Genomic DNA, 6000 nt, shown 5'->3' on the forward strand with positions numbered 1-6000 from the left:
AAAGTGGTGCAAATTGCTCAGATCCTCACAAAAAAAACAGGTAAACACTATAAGGAGATATGTGTAATAGGCAATATCTACAATAATTAAGAGGAAGCAATAAGAACAGGAGATCAAGAGAGAAGTGCTCAAATTGTAATGGACATATGGCATGGAGGCAGCCATTCTCTTCTACCTATTGGTCAAACTGCATTGTTTCGAAGAAGCCATGAAGTAAAGTTTCAGAAGTGGGATTAAAATTCAAGATGAAAGGCTATCAGTGATATGACTTACTGATGATTTTGTTATCCTCAGTGGATATGAGGACGAATCATATCATAGGCCCTGTCAAATGAAATACTACCATGCACTTCTGGTATTATGTAAGTATAATAATGCATGACAGTTGAATCAATGGTGACATTAGAAACAGACTAGAACACATAAAAGACAGCATTCCTTACAAAAAGATATCTTGTATTAAGAAATAGGGTGTAAATTTGAGAAACAAAATATCTGAGAATCTATGTCTAGAGCACAGCACTCTAGAAAAGTTTATCATGGATTTAAGTAAAACCAATGAAGGATAGAATCCAAGCATTTTGTATTTGTTACAGAAATAAGCTCAAAATTAAGTTGATTGATAAGCAAAGAGGTGATCTTTTGCAGAATCATCGAGGAAAGGAATATGTGCAAAATACTAATTACAAGGAGGGACAGCATATGGTAGGTCATGTGTTAAGACACCAGGGGATAACTTCTATGGTACTCAAGGGGTCCTAGAATAAAGGAAGATAGTGACTGGGATGCAAGTAACCGAGGGTGTTGGTTATAACTGTCATTCTCAGATGAAGAGAGTGGCACAGGAGAGAAAATCATGGTAAGCTGCCTCAAGCCAGTTGTAAGACTGTGTATATGTTTTACTGCTTAACACTACTGTTCACTAATTTTCAGTTTGGTGCTGGCAGTAATTGAAAAAAAAAAAGGTTTTTCTATGACTCTCTAGTTGTAAAGTACTTTTGAATAAGTGTTGCAAAGATTGCATGGGCAATTATTTGTAGAAATCTGCAAAATAGATTAGTAATATTTGGTATGAGTGGTCTCATCGTAGGGCACATCCACGAAGAAATGGAGACATGGTGAATTTAATGTTGTGACTGCTACTGTGTTTAAACAAGTGATTTAATGTGTGACTAGATGGAAACAGTGTAGCTGCCAGTTCTGCTGGGGTGGTGTGTAATATGCAAAAAAGGTCTCCACAGATTTTCTGGTTGTTCCTTAAATGGTGCTTTGTGAGCAGTGTAGTGACTACTACACAGCAAAACAACCCGTTATGGTAACATTTATTAACATCAAAAGTACAAGCACTGGCACACACTGATCCAAGGAGAGTAATCCAAAAAAAGTCCAGGAGTGGACCCAAGATAGTAATAGCGCAGAGTACAAGAACATAATCTTTATGCAGCAGCTAGTTAAATGAAGTGTGGAGCTCAGTCCACAGCCTAAGTAAGTCACTGTAGTTTAAACGGGTGCCAATTGGTGAGCTGTGAATGTTGGAGCGTGCATTTGTGTCGCAGTCTCACTACAGAGATGCAGATGCTGCTCCTATTGTCCAATTCTGGAATGGACATTATGGATAGCAGATGAGCCTTGATGATGTAACATGGTGAAGCAGAAGGCAAAATGGTGTGATGCTCTTTACATGGTCACATGTCAACCATGTGTACTTTCAGTGGTCACCCAACAAGTGCCGGTAGCCACTGCTGGATGAGTCGCCACCAGAGATGGAAACACCTAGTAACATGGTAATGTGTGTGTTACCGTGTCCTCCTTCCTCGGTATGTGGTGACTTATTGGCAGCTGTAAAAACTAAGAGACTTGACATGCTGATGGGCCCTCACGAATGCGATGTCCATGGCACTGTCACTCCAAATGCTTGCTGGTTTCAGGTTACAGGGTCAGAAGTGACATGGATGGGGGCGAGCTCAGCATGGATGGAGGCGTGGAAGCTCGAAACAGGGTGCCTGCTGGGCTGTTGATGGTGACAACACCATCTCCATATCCTGGGTCCACACTGCACCATGATGTGGTAGGAGTGCTAGTGCTGGTGCTGCTGGGAACAGTTCTTGAGGTGGAGACCAAAAGGTGCTGTGGTGACCTGTGTGGCAACTGGAGACTGTAGTGTGGAGATGCAGAGCATTGTTGGGTGATGATAGTTGGGCTCCCTGTCAACAGCTGAGCTGATGTCATCACCTGCGAAAGCCTGACACCCCCACTCAGAAGGAGCAGGGGTACTCAGATGGGTAAGACTGAAGATGAGGAAGAAGGCAGAGGTTATGAATCATTCATTGGTGGAGGTATTGTAACTGCTGGAGGCAATGGCAGCAGCCCCTGCCCAGCAATGTGCAGGTGGAGCTGGTTGAAGTGGAGTGCAACTTGCCTGTCCCCCACCTGCAGCACAAACACCTTTTGTCCTGTCATTGGTGGATGACTGCTGGTACCCAATTGTCCTGATGACCACACACACAGGTCCAGACTGTGTTTCCTGGACAGAACTTCAGTCTCAGTAGTGCTGGCCTCGAACGCAGAGCTGGCATCTGCAGGTGAAGCAGTGTGGGTGGTTGGCTGTCATGCACACACTCTGCTGGGCTCTTATCACCCTTTGGTGTAGCTCTGTAAGAACTTAAAAATTGAGTTAAAGCCTCTTCCGATGTTCAGTCACTGATGTATTTGAGCATGTGAACTTTAAAGATGCACACCAGGTAATCAGGTTCACCATTCAATTGTGGATGAAAAGGTGGGGCCTGAACATGTTGGATACCAACCGTTACACGGAAGTTCCTAAAGATGTGTGATGGAAACTGGGGACCACTGTCAGTTACCAAAGTCCAGGAAATAGCTAAAATCGAAAAGATTTTTGATAATGCTGTGACCCGTGACAGTACGGTCCCAACATGGACCTGAGGCTGACTATAGATGGGAAGTGGGAATTTGCATGAATCTCAATGAGCCAATTTGATTCCGGAAAGAGGACAGTGAAGTCCAAACAGACCCATTCCCATTGGTGTATGGGCATAGGCCATGGAAAGAAAGTCTTCTTGGGAGCCAGCTGCTGTTCGGCACAGTTGTTGCACAAGTGGACCATCTGCTTTATGTGTCTGTAGATTCCTGGCCAGCATACATGGCGCTGCACCAGCATTTTTGTCCTGGACAAACCCCGTGGCCAGCATGGAGAAGCTGCAAAATGTCATTCACTAATGAGAGGAGTATAGCCATTTGTGCTGACATATGTTCTGTACCCGGGAGCACAACACCACCAACCAAAAGCAACTGTTGTCAAGGTTGTAAACATTGATAAAGTGGATCCACCTTCCTTTGTGGTAGCTGCTCTGGCCATGCCCACAGAATGTTGTGAAGCACTTGTTGTAAGACAGTGTCCATACTTGGGGCTGCCGTGGTGCACTACCTATAATGGGAAATATATCGACTGTGACCTGTGCTTCCCATCGAGGTAGAAACACAGAATTTCTTCTTCATTGGATGATGGATCAGGACCCACTAGTAGCTGAGGGAGAGCATCTGCATTTTCATGTCTATCCATGGTATGAAAATGAATTTCATAATCGGAATTGCTTAAGATGAGTGCCTAGCACTGCAACCAGTGAGCCATTTTAACAGTGAGCTGTTATGAGGGTCTGAATAGTGAAATGAGCAGCTTATAAAATGAAACTTCACCCAGTACAAAAAGTCATGGAATTTCTTGAGTGCATGTATAATGGCTAAGGACTCTTTTTCAGTCTGAGAATACTTCCTTTGAACTGCCATCAGTGTTTTGGAGGTGTGAGCTACTGGTTGCTCAGTTTCATCAGAATGCCGATGTGCCAGGACAGCCACAATCCAATAGTCTGAGGTGACAGCTGCAACTACCAACTGTTCACCAGGCTGAAAGGCAGCAAAATATTCTACTGCTGGCTGAAGGAACTGAAATTTGTCAAGGTTACACTTTAAACCTTCATCATGGAGTGTGTAGAACAGTGTACACAGGTCCTGGAGATGTGCCTCAGTGGAAGTTCCAGGTGTCATCGAGATAATTGATACAGCATGGTATATTTTGCATTAATTGTTCAAGAAGTTATTGAAACAGGGCAGGAGCATTTGCAATCCAGAATACAAAAGGAGTGTTGACTGGCAGGAGATACTGTGACTCATCATCACACAGGAGTCACAGGTAGGTTTTGGCCAAGACACTTTTCAAGTAATATCTTCCAGCAGTGAGTGTGGCCATCCATTGATTTGGATGTGGTACTGGATATGAATCAATGTGAGTCTGTTTATTTACTGAGATTTTGAAGTCATCACATAGCTGCACTTTTTTGGATGGCTTCTTGGTGACTAGCCATGGCATCACCCACTGACTAGATACAACTGGTTCAGTGATATCCAGCTGTGTTAGTCTACGTTCTTCTTTAACCTGGTCACAGAAAACTAATGGGAAAGGGCATATTTTGTGACAGCCAGGGTGAGCTGAAGGTTTAAGCATGATGTCGGCTGTGAACCCCTTGCACCACAAAGTCCAGGAGAGAAGATGTCAGCAAATTCCTCACATAATGCCTTTCAGTCCTAAAAGGACACTTCATCTGATGCTAAGTTAACAGTATCTCTGATTGTAAAACCAAATGACACACAGATTTTCTGCTGAGCTGCTATTTACTATCAGAAAAGTTATTTGTCGAATGGCACTTTTATAATTGGTGTCAATCATGAACTGACCACTGATAGGAGTGATTTGCCTATTGTAGTTTACTAAACATCGAGTTGCTGAAGACCCAGTTGAGCATTGATGTGCACTGCAATAAACCATTTGTAGCATTTGGAACTGCTGGTAATGATTAAGTTTATGTCCATATGCTGCTCTCGCTGCTACCCACAATGAATTGTAGAAGACTGACTTACTACTGCAATGTGTCCCGACTTACTGCACTTGTGACAAGTTGCCCAATGATGGGGGCAGTCTTCCCAAGAATGTTTCTTAAAACGCACTGAGCGAGATCGAAATGGATGACAGGCAGCGGCCTTTTTACGTGTGGGCTGTATTGTCACTACATCCGCATTGTCAAAGTCTACTGATGCCTGGTGCCTACCACCTAACATGCTGACAGCTACAATGACCACCCATGTTTATAATTGCTGGCCTGCTGCAAGTGAAACTTTGAAAGCCTGCGTGATAGCTAGAACTTGTTCAAGTGTTACATTGATTATTGAAACATGAGAAATTTTCACAACCAGAAAAGTTTCCTGCTTATCAACGCATATCTCAAAGACTATTACAAACAAAAAAATAACATCTTCGTGTCTACACAAAATAAAATACATTTAAAATGCAGTCTAACTTACCACAAGGAGATGATGGTAGATGGCTGAACAGTATTCTTTAGCCTCACAACATGGAAGAGAAATTGCTCGAAATTAAGTCACAAACACAAGATTCAATGGAAATAAGATGTTCATTACAGTACACTATATACTATATGTTAAACAATGGGAAAAGACCACTCAATTTAGAGTCTGAGTCAGTGGACCTATCAGTGCTGCTGCTCACAGTGACAGATATTATCAAGTCTTCAGGGCACTGTTGCAACACATCTTCATTTTTCCATGCTTCCTGTATCATTCCTTTAACGCGATACACTATTTTTTCCTGTCTTCTGGTGTCACTTTTTTCAACTGCTCCCTTCAAAAGCCATTCCACTTTGGTCAATGTAAACTTTTTATTTTCTACAGCAATGTGATGTTTAACCTGAGCCCAAATCAGTTCTATTGTGTTGTAGTGACAACAATAGGGAAACAATCTGAGCTTTTATGTCTGCTTTTTTGGTTCTTTGGATTGTGTTGCGACACAGGTTCTAATAATTCTGCCATTGTCAAGTTACTGTTAACCTACATCTTCCATTTCTCTAGGTAGCAAACAATGCTGTTTTTCTTCATTGCCTTTGTGTGTGCCTTGTCTTGTATAGCTAAATG

The sequence above is a fragment of the Schistocerca serialis genome, chromosome 2 (genome assembly GCF_023864345.2).
Source record: "Schistocerca serialis cubense isolate TAMUIC-IGC-003099 chromosome 2, iqSchSeri2.2, whole genome shotgun sequence".
NCBI lineage: Eukaryota > Metazoa > Arthropoda > Insecta > Orthoptera > Acrididae > Schistocerca > Schistocerca serialis.